The 17,711-nt window shown below is 48.0% G+C and overlaps 2 protein-coding genes across 2 annotated transcripts in view; both read right to left on the minus strand.

Moving 5' to 3' along the window:
- LOC125949833 (tRNA-dihydrouridine(16/17) synthase [NAD(P)(+)]-like) overlaps positions 1–17,711 on the minus strand; it is a 71,891-nt gene that overhangs the window by 36,615 nt on the left and 17,565 nt on the right. The gene's annotated exons all lie outside the window — the stretch shown is intronic.
- LOC125949818 (uncharacterized) overlaps positions 16,571–17,711 on the minus strand; it is an 8,413-nt gene continuing 7,272 nt past the window's right edge. The window contains exon 1 of the mRNA XM_049677210.1: positions 16,571–17,711. This exon is cut by the window's right edge and continues 7,272 nt beyond it. The gene's annotated coding sequence lies outside the window, so the exon portion shown is untranslated.

Here is a 17,711-nt window from a genome sequence, read left to right on the forward strand (position 1 = left end):
AGAGGGCTTGTTTGGCTCTAAAGACTTGTGCGTTCTGCACCACAGGAACCAGCACCAACAGCAAAGCGTAAGGTTAGCATGGTTGCGTCTTTTGCAAGCATTTAATATGCTTGTACCCCAGCACCACGAACCAACGAAACTCTTCGTACTATTCTCTTCCCGCCCCGTGGTTAACGATAATAGTTTTATCTTGGAAGCTGTAAAGTTGCTGTTCACCTTCTCCGTTCAAACTGCGGATCGGGTTGAATGGGTTCTCGGTGCAGTGTAGTTTCACTGGGGCGCATAGTTTACACAACTTGCCAACATATTAGTTTGTGTGACTAGTTTTGCCCGCTTTAACCTTTTGAAGAGGAAGAACTCAATTTGTTAAGTATGAAAAAAGGAGTCCGGGGTAGCATTAGGTGGAGTACTTGCTAGCAGCGTTTAGCAGTCAGCTACTGCGAAGCGGAAGCCCTAGCCACCTGTCTGCGAAGGGCTGTCAATAAGTAATTCCACATTCTTTGCTTCCTTCCAGGAACCTTTTTATGTTCCACTTAGACGGCTGGTATCCGCTGCGCTTCCTGGAATTCCATTCATCCATCTGCACCGGCCGTCCCATAGCTGGAGGACCAAGATGGATGGATCGATTGTGAGCTATGCGTCTTCACCCATCCAACCATTCGCTGAAGAGGCAACCAGGGAAGGAGTTGGGAAGGGAGCGGTGTTTCGCGAAGACCACAGACACACACAGACACACGAACACACCTACATAGGGAGTGATGAGATCATTTTCCCATCTAATTTTTATTGTAACCTTTTGTTGTTGCGTTTCCTGCTTCGCTAACCCCTCGCGTTAGCACCGGAGACAGACTTTGGCGGTGGTAGAGGCGTTGAAGAGTGCTTCACTCGCGCCATCACACTTCTTGCGTCACTCGAGCTGTTGCTTGGTTTCCTCCCGTGGAAGGCAAAAGGGGCGAGAATGCGAATCTGTCGTTTACCACCAGCATTACGACCGCTTCAAGGCCTCTTGAGGTGAATGAGGGTGGTGAAGGATGGTGCGGGGGGGGGGGGGGGGAAGGGTAGGGATTGATTAAGAGCGGCTCAAAACGAACCAAACCGAAGCGAACCGAGTCACCCTCATCGAAGGATGGGAAAGTAACAAGTCATTCCGATGTGCCAAGAGAGTGGTTTTGCTGTTTGGCGTTCAAGTAGCTCTTTAATTATTAGCGAGAAAAGTGAGAAAATTGCAAGATCGAAAGGAAACAGTGAAAAGTTGCGCCAAAGCAGGCTATTTAGCACGAACGGTAACGTTGATCCAAGTGATTCCGCTACTGCACGCTAACGGATGCCAACAAAGCAATCTTACTTCTGGGAAAAACGCAAGGATTTTCTTAGTGCCAAAAAGAAGAGGCGGTTTTCGAAAAGCCATCTCGATGTCGACAGGAGCAGTATCAAGTGGAAAGAGTGTTTCTAATTCCAGCTGGCTATCCGCAGAATCAGTGTACTGGAAAAATCCCATTTTTCTCTTCCATCGTGCAGCTGCCCTCGCTGCACGTATAGACACCGAACAGCCAGCTAGATTAGGGTCAAGGGAAGATGACGCTAAAATGATAACTTCATTTGGTACATGCCCCAGCTCTGGGACAAAAATAAGGGAAAACTTTCGCCAACACAAATAAACGAAGAACGATGCAGCAAGACGAGAGCGAGTGGCGCGCGTTGCGCGTACCCAACTCACTTGGTGCAGTATGGCGTACGTACACATCAACACGCGACCGAGAGGTCACTTGGGATTGCAGTCCGCAGCAAACCCACCATCAGTACCGCTGCTAACCCAGATGCCAATCCACAACTTATCTCTGACTGCGCTACAGTAGAGCCAAACCAGAAGAAGCCATTCTGCACCATCTTGCTTCCATCGCAACAAGAGAGAGAAAGAGAGAGAATGGCACCATAGCAACAGCAGCCGCAGCATCGCCAACCGAGTGACCGGCGGAAAAACTTTACCAAAACAGTTTACGGTTTATGTTTTGACCGGGAAGAAGCTTCATTGCCGTTGCAGCCGACTGAGCTACTGCTGACGGGTTGGTCTCTCTTGGTCTACCATCTTCTTTCGTCTTCATCTCTTCATTTTCCTTGTGTTGGCAGGTTCTATACGGCTCCGCACGATGCGCCACATCTCTCTGACACTCTCATTATGTTCCTTTTCAAGGAGGGCAGCCAAGAGGACAAACAACTGGCAACGCGACAACAGCAGCAGCAACTTCCCGGATACTGGCGCACACAGCACGTCCTCTGCCAACTTAATATCGAAGTTTCGGATTTTTGCCGCAGATGGAACACAATAAAGATCGATTTGGATTTCCGCCGTGAGAGTGTGTGCGAAGCACATCAGGAAAAAGTGGGGAGCGGGCACAGAAGGTCAGTTAGGTCGGTGCGCGTTAGTTTGATGGAAATAATGCCGAAAAATGGAATCGTCCAACGATTTAAGCTAATTGCTTCGAGCAAAACTTTTGCAACGGATTAGTGGAGCGATTTTTTTTTTAACCATTTTAATTCATTTTGATAGTAAACACGCTGCGACGGAAGTGCTGTGCTTAAGCTGTTGAATGCGAAATGATAGAAGAGTGAATGGGAGATAAGCGGTGTAGTGGCGCCAGATTAAGTCTGCACATTTAGTCAAATTAGGTTGTCCCAGGGAGCGCGAGATGGACCTCGCTAATTGAATTATTCATTAAGCAAACAGTACTGCGTTCCCGTCACCTCTGTTATCCCTTCTTAACCGTTTCGCTTGGAGGCACCAACATCAAAATCAAAGTTTCAATTTGTTCTGGACGATTAAGGCATAAAAAAGGAATTTCTCGAAATGCTTCTCGCACCGAGCACAACATGGAACACTTAGTATGACTTCATTACGTGAAGTAGCCAGTAATCACGACCGTACCATCACGGAAGGTAGTACACTTCCACAACTACTACGTCGACGTCCTCGGTGATGCCATTAAAATCTCCATCTACGACACCAGGACGCTCGGCAGGACAGTGCGCTGCTTCGCATTATCCGAAGCAGAGCATTTCACGGATCATTTCCGCTGACACCGAGCGGTGAGGAAGGCGCAGCTCGTGCTAAACTTTCGGGGTCTCATAGTCTCATCACGAGCCCTCGGGGATGTGTCCAGCCCTTTTCAGCGCGTCCACCAAAAGCGGTCTGCCTGCACATTTCATTCTGCCTTTTTCCCTCTTTGTCACTCTCAGTGGGATCGAAAATCCCAGTTTAGTGCTCCTCTGGGACGACTTTCAACGGGACACGTGACTCGGACGTGCATGCTGAGTGAAATGGGCGCCATTCCGTCGGTTGAAGCGGAAGGAAGAGGAGGAGAAATACCCGAAATCCATCCCATGATAAGCAGCTTTCGGCTTTTCTGTCTAACCGACGAGAAGTCCGGATTGATGAGTGTATCGGGATTGGCATGTATCCGGTGGTGACGTTTGGGAAGGATGGGAGTTCATCTCAGTCGTCTGTTGTGTGCGCGCAACAGCCCGTCACCAAGACTTTGAGCCGATGTCCATCTGGAAGCTAGCGTCTGGAAATGATGCAGCAAAAAGGCGTACCGGGAGCTCGATGTGGTATCCCCTAGTGTATGTTTCTGATACCCAACACCTCTGGCAGTCCAGTCTGGAATCCCCCCCCAACGCGTGAACGTGATCCGAAGGACTGTGCTTGAGCGTGGGGGGCAAATGTCATTACTGCGTGCCACTAAAGCCACGTCACAAAGCATCGCCACTCTGGCGTAGCGAATGGATGGACATTCCTTGCCGCACTTTAATCTCATTTCGCCATTGAAACGTCCCCGAAGTTTACGTCCTCTCTTCCGGGACGACACCGTGGCCAGAGGCAGCAGCAACAGCAGATGTCAGGGAGTAATTTATTTTACTTCGAAATGAAATCGGAAAAAAGGAATGTTTTCCGCACTTCCGGCACGTGGTAGGGAATGTTCTCTGGGACTCTTCTTGTTGTTTAACGAAAGGAAGAGCAAGAGAAGGAGAGAAACAGAAAGAGAGAAAGAGAGAGAGAGAGAGAGAGAGAGAAAAAAAAAAGAGCGAGCGAGCGAGAGAACGATTGTAAAGATTAAAAGGAATTAGCTGGCATCCAACAACGAAAGGCGACGAAATGGCTGGCAAGAGATACTTTGCGCGTCCAATTATTGTCTTTCACACCACCATTAGCAAATGAGTGGCACTGTCGATGGATGAGGAGGAGATAGCAACCATAAGTTTTGCGGCCCGGAATCCTATTACTTTTCGGTCTGTTAATAGGTTTAATCTTTTGTAACTTTGTTGCAAATCTCTCGCAAAGAGTGCGACATCCAAGAACGCATGAGGTGGAATGCGTCATTACATTACCAGGGTTATTACTAATGGCTATTAACAAAAGGAGCAAAAACCCGGAACAGCAAATTCACAATAAACGGTCAATGTGCTTATTAAGACTAAACCCAAAAAAACGGCAATAAATATCGATTTCATTTCCATTGCTCCAACACAGAGGGAAACATATTGAAAATCCCAACCACAGTTGTTCGACAAAAAAAAGAAATCAGGTCACAGGCTACTATGTTCCTGCTGCTGCTCCATGGTTCGATTGAAAACGTGAAAAAACTAAATCAAGACCACAAGGACCACACGCCGCATGTGTGTGTGTTTGTGTGCTTGTGTTCCCAAATCGAGGAAGAGAAGAGGTCAGAGGAAATCTCATTACATGCGGCGGTTGGAAATAAGTAACGAGTTACGAGATGGCGTGCGAGTTTTCCATTTTTACCTTCAAACTCCAATCCGTGGATCCACGCACACATACACACCCTATGGAAACTTGGTATGGGTGTATGTGTCCAAGGGGAAGTCCACTTTTTGTGGGTGAGACCTCGGCGGTGCTACGACCACCGCAGCTAAGGTTCACCGCAACGCAGCTGTGGTCAACAGAGGTGGAATAGTTCACCCATTTACCGTGTGTTGGTTATCGATCACGATTTCTGTCCTTTGCTTTCGCTTTTCGCGGTGACAGGACCACCACACAGTTTGCTCGTTCCAGCCCAGCGCAGGGCTGGTGGAAAACTCATAAAAAACCCATTCAAGTGAAAGCATAAATGTCGGTGGCCCAGAACTAATCTGGAGAGCATATTTTGGTTTTTGTTTTTCGTCCTCATCGTTGTCGTCGTCGCTGCCGTCATCGTCGTGGCCTCTCTACCTATTTGTTGTTAAGCCCAGTTCTCTCTGGAGTGGACTCCTTTTATGAGGTCGGGAAACATGTCACGGTGATGTGACAGCCGGATACGAGCGAAAATGGTACGGTGTGCGAGAGGAGACGTTGGCATGATTTGTTTGTCCTCTCGGTTATATGAAGTTAACAGAACGAGTGCAGAAAAAAAAAAAAAAACGGGAGGACATGAATGCAATATAGTTGCACTGACTGTTGCACAGCTGCCACAGTGACCTTCCTTTTCCGTTCCGGTACTGGCCAGTGTAGAGTGATAGCGAACGCAACGGAACTGAGTTGTCAGAATACAGTCGTGTGTGTGACACAACTGGTTGCAGCAAAAGTGCACCCAACGATTCTGAAATAGCCATATGGAACTATATTCTAAGTTACCATTCTGTATCATCATCAAGCGGTTACCAACGGAACGGGGAGTGGAAGTAAAATATTTTGAAAATAAATTACAAACTGCATGCCAAACACAGGTTGTCGAGGTGGACCTTCCGAATAACCTGTGGAATGATCTTTCAATCGTGAACCATTCTCGCTCGATTCCCGTTTCGGTGTAGGTGTACGGTCGAGATGTTTCCCAAAGAATGTCCCTTCTTATGCTAGCGAATTCCTTTTCCCAGCTGCAGAACAGACTACATCGGGGCACTGCACCTGGGTGCGCTCACTGCTACCACACAAAAGAGGCACTCGGTGGTGCATATTTTCTGGCATATTCGCTTTCCATTTCCCCATTACGGGCTAGCCGGGTGGTAGACGAGTTTTGTGCGGTATTCGCAGAATGTTTATGAGAAGGATTAATTAAAAAGCACTCGTTCCTTGCAGTGGGATGTGAGTCGTTTTCGTAGGATCTAACGAAACAAGATGATGGAATAGATTTAGAATATGTTATGTATTTTGCTGCTTGTCTTTGTCCGACATTATAAATATCTTGCGTACAATTCTCTTGAAATTTAACCATTAGCTTACGATACTATTTACAACATTCCCTTTTAAGGACTATCACATTGGCTCACTGCGCCGGAGCTTGCCGGAGCACTTGTGTAATGCTCCGTGTTTCTGAACTTCATTATTCCGCAACGGTTTCATCGAAGGCGAACATACTCTCACCGATGGCCGTTTCAAAATTAGCCGCGTACAGGTGATCATCCAGATTGTCATCGATGTAGAAATCATTCAGCAGCAGCGAAGTATTGCTCTTCTCAGGTACTGGCGCCGCATTCAGTTCGGGCACGGGAACATCCCAAGAAATGTCCTCTGGCAGGAAGCACTCATCAAACTCCTCCAGGAAGGTGCTCTGATACACGTGGCTAAAGTCGCTACAGTTGAAGTTGAACTGTTCGTTCAGCTCCTCCAAGGTTTCCTCCTCGAAACGATCAATCGCACAGACCGGTTCTTCGATGCGTTTACTGTAAATGAACAGGATGATGATGATGTTAGTTTATCATTAATCAGGAGCGAAAGCTGCGGCAGCGCTTGGGAACTTACCAGTAATTGTTCGCTGGAAAGGGATGAAGTTGAGAGCGGGAAAATTGCGAAGCCTCCCAGTAAACATCGGCCAACTGACCGCACGGTGGCTGGCATCGGATCGGTGCGCAACCTTCACACGCCGGCATTACGCTCAACCGCGGGAACATCTTCAGTAGTAGCCGATACCACAGGTACATAAGGATGCGCTGGAGTAGAATCATCAGTGAGATCTCCTCGAAACACCAGCACATACTGTCACGAGTCTGGGTCGATCGTTGCTTAGCGATGCACATTATCGGTGGTTGATGGATTGAACTCGAAGGAAGACACAAAGGCAACACGGACACACTAGGATTCGGTTTTGCTTTGAGAACGATACAGCACAATCTCAAAGATGATGATTCAGATTTCTGTAATCTATTCTCTCGCAGATTCACTGCTGTTGTCTGCTGTACGATCAAGTGACGAATGATGCATAGATCTCCGAAAGATCCCTATTTTAAGCGATAGGATGAGAACACCACCCTTACCAGTTGTACCAATACCTCCATGTAAGGGTAACTCCACAAAAGGATGCACACATGCCAATGTAGGAGTGGTAAGTGCTCTCGAAGGCGTTGCCACACACATAGGTGATCGCAAACAATCGGCCAACATGTGCGATCATGCAGCTGCCTGCTACGGAAGGTAGAACACAAGGCGCGAACGTTCACGAAGGTAGACCGAAGGTAGCATGCATGGACGTGAAAACATGGCTTTTCGAAGGTACCGTAAAGCACATGTCCAGCACCAGGTGAGTTGTGATACCTGCGTGAAGCGTGAAACGCAACATTAAATCGTATCCACCCGGTTTTGCACCTTTCCTGGAGCGCAGGTATTCAGTGCAGCCCGTCACGAGGTAGAAGGCTACCTTCGCGCTGCCTGTACTGACTACGAGGAAGAACGTTGGCCACCTATCAGGTGCTACTGCTGCCTGGTACCCGCCAGCAAGAGGTTCGCGCTCGTGCAAGACAATGCACATTCCGAACCCAATTCTTGGTCTCTCTTCGGGAACGCAGGTCAACCCGGCATTATATGTTTCGCTGTTTGTTTCTGGGTTTATGTAGCAGAGGACAATGAAAAGACGAATCCTTCTCGAGCACATCGAATACAATGAGCTGCTTCGGCAATACAATTTGCACCCAGCTTTACGGACATCTAGAGCATCCGCCCAGAATGAGCATGTTGTCGAAGATCGTTCCGAATTGAATGAACTTTTACGGTCCACTAATTAACACGGGACTCATTCTATTAGCCTTCCCCTTTTTCCCCGGCAAGAGTGTAAGAGCCAGAGGCCTACCACGAATGTTTTTGCTGAAATGCCGCAAACAAACAGGACACGACATGATGTATCTCGTGCCTTGGGGTCCTTCCATAATGTGATTCATTTCCATTTGAAAACCACAATTCCTGCAAATGTAGGGACAACCTCCGGGCGGTGCTCTGCGCGGGTAATATGATTCTTGCAATCGCGCGTTTCTACACCGTTCCTAGCCTCACATTCCTACATCACCATACTGGCAAACAAATTTACCACATTATTCAGACGCATGCACAAGGCCGCTCTGTGACCTGTCACGGCACGGCAACAGTAGCGAGGGGCATATTGCCAAGAAGTTTAAGGAAATGTCGAAACTTTTGCTCTGCGGGATGCCATTTCGACCGCCGGAGGGTTTTGCGGGATTAATCCAGCACCAAGTCACCCAGCCAGCCAGCCGGCCTGCCAGACATTCAACCTTACGATGGCGCCGGGTGGTAATGTGTGCGACAAGCTACCAAGCTAGCGCCCGCACGGAGGTAGGCACACGCACAAGAACACATTGGCGCATTCCCAGCCCTCAGGGGGCCATCGTTTGTGAGGGGGGTTTAGTTTAATAAATTGCCGGATCGCTTGGGTTCACACCGAGCAGGCTCTACGGTTCCATTGCCATAAGGAGACCAACAAAATGGTTCACCATTACGGCCATTGCCACCTCTGATTAGCAACGAGTCCCAGCTCTGCTGCGGTGGCAGCAAGTAGCTTATTATCACGTTCTTCGCCTGCTAGGGTGCTGTGCTAAGCGCTAAGCACCTGCCTTCTGTGGTGGTGTTTTGACGCGCGAACGCAAAGGAAGTGGTTGCCAGTAGGAGGTATCCGGATAGAACATAGGGTATGCCGTCAGTCACGTCGGCTTTTAGACGCAAAACTGTAATCAAGAATATTTTCATTTAACAGGTGCGGCAGCATCCTCGCCATATTCCGGTGCGGAAGCAATTTACCACGCATGCGATATCATATGGTAAGAGAGACCGCCGCCCCTCACTCACGCCGCATACCTTCAAATTTTCATTAAAAAAAATATGCTACGATCCCGAGGAAAAGATGCGGCAGAAAGTTTTCACCGACCATCGGTTCCGGCAAAACATTCAGTTTTATCTATGTGTGGGTGTGTGCGCTAAAGGTTATGGGATTGGTTCCGGATCTTTCTTTTTCGCGATTTGCATTCGCATCTGAACCAGAATCGTTATGGTGTTGTATCTGTGATGCGATGTACATTGTGACGGTTTCCAAACCGCTATATTTGCCAACCAATGTTTTGTACAAAACGGTTATAATAAAACCTGCTCATTAAACTGATTGAGGTATAATTCACTTGGAGAGCAAAAACCACCGGAAATCCCATTGCTCAAAACCCACCGCAAAATGCTCCCTTCCTACTCTTCTCTCCCGTTGAGCTTTTAATCCTCTTGCTTCCTTTCATAGGGCCATCTTTACCATACCAATACCGGACATACTTGGCGAGCGGAAGGCTACTTTTCCTCGGAAGAAGGTCCCGCTTCTGTGCTCCATTTACGCAACTCACAACCGACACCGAAATCCGGCCTGACTAAAAAGTAAACCGACGATGATTATGATTATGATGTCTCGCGCTGCCTCCGGCCAGGAGTAGAAAGAGGGAGGGATGCGTGTCCTTGGACGAGGACGACGATGATCACGTGTTGGTATTGCGTTTGGTTCTTCTTCTCCTGCTTCCTTCTCTAACCTTTTCTTTACTCGAGGTCTCCGATATCTTACGGAGCAGCGCGAGCGTGCAAAGATTATCCAATGGCGATAAGGACCACACCCCTATTATTCGGTGGTGGTTTTTCTCGTTTTTGCTTACGTTTTGAGGTTTACTCGAACCTCGAAAGCCCAATCAACCACACCAGCGTGCCAGGGGATGCGTGAATGGCAGTACGGGTGGTCACACCAGCCAGAGCAAAAATGTCGTTGATTAAACGAGATTACAAAAACGTGATTTTTCATATGAATTTTCTCCCGGACGTCGGTAACTAAAGGCATCCCTTTTCTTTATTCGCAACCAACCGCACTTTTAGTTGAAGCGTTTTTCCTACAGGACACGGATCGGTTTCTCGGGGATATTCTTTCTCTCTCTCGAGGTAATCATTTTCTTATCTTGGGTCATTAGACTACCAGTGGCGGCCGCATGCACGAGGGGCATCAGTATGCGTGGCGAATGTTTAATTTGCTGCTGGCGCTAACACGACCCCGGAGACAAATTGCTGTCGGAAGACAAACACACACACACTCTTGGCCATCGTTTTCGTTGACTTTTTGGGATTTGGATACATAAATTCCAATCCACTGCGCAGCACTAGGAACCGTCGCTGGGTCGGTTGGTGGGTTGGTCACCGGGCCATAAAAATGATAAAAGCGGACGCGCTTTTGGGGCTTTCCATTTAACCGAATGGGTCAAAAGCTGGCTGCGATGGTGGCCGGCCGTTTTCTTTTCAGCCTATCTTTGCCCTCGGGCATTACTCCGATGAAATCCTTTTAAACTGAAGTAACATTTGCTGCCAAAAACGCGAACAGGAAAGGGCGAAGTTTGGAGAAAATGGAAAAGAATTCCCAAGCTGGCCTATACCGTGGCCGGCGTGCTAACAGATTTCCTTGTATTCAAAATATGCTTCCCATCCGATCCGGGGTTTTGGGTCCAGATTGGCCGAGCGGGTTAAAACAGAGAAAGGGAGCGAGCGCAATGGTTGCTGCATCCGTTCGAAGCCCGTTTACTACGCCTTTTTTTTGGTGGGAAAGCCTTTTTACAATCTTGCTTGGGCTTCCGGCGCACGGCTTTATGCTGATGCCGATTTGAAACTCGTTACTTTGGGCCTCTCTAAAGATGGCCATTTTATGATCTCGGTCATTTTTTGCATCTGTTTACTCGCCAAATTTTCGTAAAGAAAGGCGCCACGAGGTTGGGATTTGGCATTTTATTCACGATTTTCGCGAGAACGCTGTAGGATTCATTTCCAGGTCTGAGTTGCCAGCTGCTTTAAGGATTCGTTGGACTGAGAGTAAGCGAAATAGTTTCTAAATCGAAAGACGAGGGTTACGCCAAAGGCTCTATGTCAAATGTCGCATTCCTCACAACAAAAAAAATGCAAGATTTATACCCTCGGTTGACAAGACGTTGACACGGGAATGATCAGAAAAGATGAAAGCAAGAATCTACCAGACCGGCGTGGTGTTAATTGTTTTCCTCGAATACTTTCTGCACCACAATGCGAACAATTGAAATTCCTAGAGCTTGCATTCCATTTCGCTTCGCGCTTTAATTTCGCTTGAAACCAGTGTCCAAATGACTCGCGTCTACACACAACCCAGTAGCTCGGAGAGACTTTTTCTTTTCCGTCCAAACGTCGTCTATGCGGCGTCGTCTATGTATGCCTTGCACAACACTCGCGTGTGTTGGTGACTTTTGGCTTTCTAACTAGCGGCGACCGGATTTCTGGTCGCCCGCTGGTGCCTTCCGGTGGAGAATTTATTTCCGAGCGTGGCGTAAATTCCGGAACCTGGTCGCTTTGGTTCCAAATGGACCACCAACCAGCACCTTCCTCGAGAGGATTTTGCAGCAACAAAACCATCGAACCACCGGGTACGGGACAACAGCCTCAGTCTGTGCTGAAGGCTTTCAGCAGCATATATTCTACACAAGAAGACACTGCAAGCGGGTTAAAGGATGGCACGGAAAAAAGGCACAAAACACCAAAGCACGGTATAGAACGAAGTGTGTGTTTTCCTGCGACGACACAACGATCCGTCGGCCCGGGAGGCGCGACAAGCGTGGTGCAGCGCATACCCACACACATACAGTCATTTGCATCTGAATTCGATGAGTTTTGCAAATGCCAGAACCATCCGCTTCCTCATTCTTTGCTGCGCGTACTTGTCGGTTTTTGGAAGGCACTACGTGGCACACGGGGATATGGTAGAAGGAATGGCACAATAACGCCAGTAGTAGTAGTAGTACTACTACTACTACTACTAGTGGTAGAGGCACGAAAGGCAAACTCAGTTCAGTGCGAGAAGGAAAAAAGAAGCGAGGGTAGTGGGATGCGATTTTTCAAGAACTACATCCCCGGTGGTGACTTGTTTGAGAAGTTTGTATGAAATCTTCAACAATGCTGTGCTGGTCATGGCACACTTTATGGTACATACATTGTGGGCATAATCCATTGAAAACTTATATCTGCTTCGCCAGCTATGCTATCAAGGAATGTGCTAACTTATGCAATCTATTCTGCAGCAGTCGTTTGGGCCAAGCTAAATCCCTCAAATCCATCCACTTACCGTCTGCCAGTGGCATAAGTAAGGTTATGTTCCATTCTGTTTTGCCTAACAACAACAATACTGCCTAAACTCACGAGCCCATCGATGATGGCTTCTTTGATGCTGCGCTGAGCTACACTGTGCTTGAAGCAGCGAAGTTCAAAAGTCGTCAGAATCTCCCCCCGTCGATTCCACGGCAACGAGGTTAACCAAGCGACATCAGCACGTCGGAAGCGGACTTATGCCGCTGACATGTGTGTGGCCCTTCTTCTTCGATTGTTTGCCGCGGTCATGCAAAGCCAAAAACTCCCTGAGCGCATCGTCATCGTGTGATGGATGGTAGAAGTGTGACTGTCTCTCTTTCTCTCCCTCCCGGTGTTGTCTGTGCGATTCCACGGGCAGCTTTTATCACACATACATTTTGCGACGGATGCTTTGGAACAAAATTCGATTTTTATTCGTTAAACTTTGACTCACAGGGGACGGAGAGCGTACGCTCACAGTTTAACTTTTTCCTTGTGATATGTCTCACGGGCGCAGAATTGGCATTACTTACTGACGGTGACAATGTAGTAGCAGCAGCCTTGCTAAGTAGCGTGTCACCGTCATCCGGAGGATGCGAAAGACCGGTGTTTGTGCCTTGTGTTTACTTTGACAAGCATGTGTGCCAACAAACGCCAGACAAAGGCTTGCCGCTAGACGCTCATGTGATTCTGAAGTGTGAGTTTAACGAATTATACAAACATGGCCGCTAATGGAAACTAAGCTTTCGTAAGGTTTGCCAAAACATTATTGACGGAACAGAGTACTGGTGCAACCATTGTCATGGCTTCATCTACTTCAGAGAATGATTTAGAAAAGTTGTCCAAACAGGATATAATGCTCATTTCGTACCATTTGGCTTTTCCAGGAGCAATATTCTAGTTTTCGTGGCCCCGCAATCACTAAATAGTTTATTATTTGCTTCATTAAATTACGCTTCGATGTTCATCGAGTTGCATAAATCATTCGCCCGCCCGACCTAGAAAATGTTCCTTCAACAAGCGGAATTGCGGCTACTGCTGAAGGGTTTGGCGGCCTGACATTTAAGTCGATGTCAACACAGGATATAATGCTCATTTCGTACCATTTGGCTTTTCCAGGAGCAATATTCTAGTTTTCGTGGCCCCGCAATCACTAAATAGTTTATTATTTGCTTCATTAAATTACGCTTCGATGTTCATCGAGTTGCATAAATCATTCGCCCGCCCGACCTAGAAAATGTTCCTTCAACAAGCGGAATTGCGGCTACTGCTGAAGGGTTTGGCGGCCTGACATTTAAGTCGATAAACAACGGAAACCATATCCTGGACGCGCGTAGCAAATCGCGTGGGGATGCGATGTGACCCCCAACTGATGCGATGTCACCGTGCCCCATCAGTCTTCGTTCGCTTCGAACACCGTGTCCTGCGTGGCGTCCCGTGCTGTGTGTGTGTTCGCACACACAGCGGACCACTTCAATATCATCGCGTATGCCACTCACGTCCACCTTACATTGCGCGTTCCGTTGTGACCGGTTGGGGCGCGGAGAGCGCAATGGGGCACAACTGCTGAACCACGTGTGCTACTCACCCCCCCCCCCCCCCCCCACCTAACAAACCCCCTATCCTACCGGAGAACCATATTTATGTTCATTAGCTTAATGTTTGGCGAACCGTGAATCCTAAATACACCTGCTCTGTACATCGACTGCGCCAGGTATCAGCTGCCAGCGTTATCGGAGGGCTACTACCGGAGTTTGTCAGAGCGACATAGTGGGGGAGAGCGGTTAGGATAGGATCGATCGATAGGATATACCTGGATATGGCCAAGCGTACCGATCGAGAGGATGGGCAAAGGTGAGTAAGTCGATGTCGAGGGAAGGCGGAAGGGATTGATTTAGATAACAGCGTTAGCTGGAATTAGCTGTTTACGGTAGGATGAAGAAATCAGAACGCAAAACAGAAGCCCCCGGACCTTCCGCCCATCCCGAGTCCATTCCGGATTGCGTCACAATGAACTTTCCTCCGTGTTCGGAATTCTGCTCGGCTGTGCCACTTATCAGACCACACCGGCCCCTCGCTACACGGAACGGGATGTGATGTAATGAAAACTAATTATCTGCAACTGTCGACTAGCTTTCCGGTGACCAAATGACTGGAATATCGGACGTAACATTGGACAGGACTTACGGGAATAGTATATCCTGAATGGCAAATCCTACCTAATGAATCGCATGAAATATCGACCTGTGTGTGACGACAGTTCTGCAAATTCTGCATCCTAATTCCCCAAAAATTAGCGTCAACAACTAGTTACCATGATATGGACCCCTTAAGTTGACACACGCTTCAACTGACAATCACGACCATACAAAGCACAGCATCATGTGAAAAAAAAAACAGCGACACCGAATAGTTGTCACCAATTCCAAGCATCAGCTGGCGAGGCTGCCTCTCCAATTTCGCCTCCGTACGCGTCTGTCTTTCTTCTACTGTCACGCCAAGTCTCTCGCATAATAAATAGTTTGTCACAGCCTTTCGTCGACGTCGACGTACATAGAACCGACAGCCATTGAAGCTGCTGTTCCATTCCCCGTAGGCACACTTTGGTACAAGTTCCACAAAATGAACTTTCGGTTCCATTTTTCATCCTCCCCATCCTTCCGGCCGTCGCCTGTACGTACCCCGTCGCGATAGGCACAGGGATTTTGGGGTAAGTTTGGGAGTCTGCTTTTGCTGGCTGCATGAACGATGGGTACGGTGGGTACGAGAAGAAGTCGACGCTGCAGAGAGTCCAATCAATGGACCAGCCACACATGTGCGCATAAATTTGGCGCCATTTCGGGGGTACTAGTAGCAGTGGCGTGTATGCGCCAACACTCGGGCACCCACGGGTACGGCACACTGCGGTACGTCCGTTGGTGGTGCCTGGAGCTTTTATTCAATTTCTTCTGAAAAACATTGAGGCGGTGCGAAGGTGCGAGCGGTTTCTCTCATCAGCCACAACGCAATCGCCGTAGCCGTGTGTCCACAGCAGGATGGTGTGCGGGTAAGGTAGGTGTGTGTTTCGATTCGGGCGCGTCTTGCGGTGGAATCATGAATTATTTAACAGCATATTTGGGGGAAGCGCAAAAAAGTGACAAACCCCACGTTAGCCCAATAGGAGTAAACGCATCACGGCGCTAAACCTTAGTAGCTTGGGGAGGCAAAGGCAACCAAACAATGATAGGATGATGCTATGAACAACATAAACATGCGAGTTCGTTGCAAAGTGGCAGCGACAAACAACTACCCTCTCCCTCCAAAACGGGAGATATGAAGCACGCCCGCGGTACGAAAGCATATTTTCTAACAGAAATCGAACCTCGGATCGGTGTGTTTGTGAGTGTTTGTGTGTGTGTATGTGTATGTCTGCCAAAACCCAGCAGGAGCAGCGGGAATTTACAACCAAAAGTATGTTTGAAATAGGATCTACAATGTCTGTACATCATGGTTGGTGTTTGCTGCTCATCCACATGTCCCACATGAACATGTTAGCCTGTTCTTGAGATCATAAAATTATGGTCCGGATCGTAAACGAGACGATGCACGGTGAAAACCATAGGCACAGAGGCCAATGAGTTGTCACATGATGTTCTACGAAAGATTAAAGCATGACGGGCTGCCTTTAAACCCCGAGGAACGTCGGCGGAAAAGCCGGCGGACCCAATAAATTGGATAAGACAGAACATTACGGATCCTTACACAACGGAAGCACAAACCCGCAATCCGCACTGCCGCACGCTTTCCAAACACCGTCAACACAACAAGGAGCGGTTTGGTATCTTCTTCCTCTTTACCGAGATCACCTTCTTATTATTTTCCCGCATCCGTACCAGCTCGTTTGTCTTGGTGGAAATCCGAAAGAAAACTGACTTTCTCGCTGGTGCGTGGAAATTTTGTGGTTTCTTCTTTCTACTATCAAAGCCTTAAGTTCCGAAGGGAGGCCACAGCATAGCTTCGCAAGGCGGTAGCTTCGATCGTTCGATTGAAAGCGAAATCGGAATCCTCGTTTGCCTGGCGCGGCGCAGCGACACCACTAGCGCCGCCGTTCGATGGTGAATCAATAAATGGCAAAATATAGCTCCATGAAATCTATGGAATCTCGCAATCAGGAAAGATGGTAGCATTCGCAAAGGAGAGAGAGAGAGAGAGGGAGAGAGCGCGGTGGTAGATTGACTAAGGACTATCGAATGAACGTAGAGATGGGCGTGGAAGAGAACGATCGGAGCGCTCCGGATAGTGTTTGCGTTCCTCGAGAGGCCAAGTGCGCTTGGTTCAAACATTTCCAAGGACCCCTTCGAACCAATAAGGTCGATCAAATGAAGGCGAATTCGTGCCGCAAGGCGACAGCGGCACCCGGGGTTGCACACTCTGCTTCCGTCCGATTCACAAATGGATTCATCGAGCCGATGGGGACTGTAAAGCATGAGAACGAACGTAGAGCTCTCCGCGAACTTTGCACCGATAGGAAGAAAACTCCATACCGGGAGGCGAGGCTATTTCCCGTTGGCCTAAGGGAAGTTCGTAAAGAAAATGAATTAATTCTAATAATTGAAGGGATTCGAGCTGAACTTTTGCAAACAGTGCTCTCGATCAGGGTCGCCAAAAACGATTGTTGGAATTGCCAATGAAAATTTCCTTCGAAGTCGATTTCTAATTGGAAAAGCAGTTATGCCATGGCCGTTTTATGCTGCCTCCGTTTTGCTTCAAACTGTCATCAAAGAACGAATTGTCATCTGAAAAGCGTTATCACCGTACTTCTCTTCTCAAATAAACAGTTATTTATTATTACTGTATAATATAATATGTTTCCCAACATCACTCACTCCACCACTCAAGTAATCCTCTGTTCCACGTGCGGTGCATCGAACGCTTCGTTAACCACTGTTGCATCAACTATATCTTTTTACATTTACTACCAGCAAACTGTTGCTGGATCTCTGCCCCTTCCAATTCACTCATTTTTTTCCTTTTTTATATACCTACCCCACCCCGAGAGCCCCGTTGCTCATCATTGTACCAATGCACCGTTTCACCGCAAGCATTACAAAATACAAACAGAACAAAAAAAAACGAACGGTAAAATTCGACAAAAAACACACGCTTCTCGCGGCTAAACCACGCACTTTTTATCGCTTTTCAACGATCCAGCACATTTCCTTCCGTTTTAATGCGAGAGATTCACACATTCTTTTATCAGGACTGTCGCGCACACAAACACACACATCACCCCCGTTTCCTTTGTCTCACTCGATGCGATACTGTGGGTTGGCTCCTTCAATTCCGCGCCCACCGACTGCAGTGGGGG

The sequence above is a fragment of the Anopheles darlingi genome, chromosome 2 (assembly GCF_943734745.1).
Source record: "Anopheles darlingi chromosome 2, idAnoDarlMG_H_01, whole genome shotgun sequence".
Classification (NCBI taxonomy): Eukaryota; Metazoa; Arthropoda; class Insecta; order Diptera; family Culicidae; genus Anopheles; species Anopheles darlingi.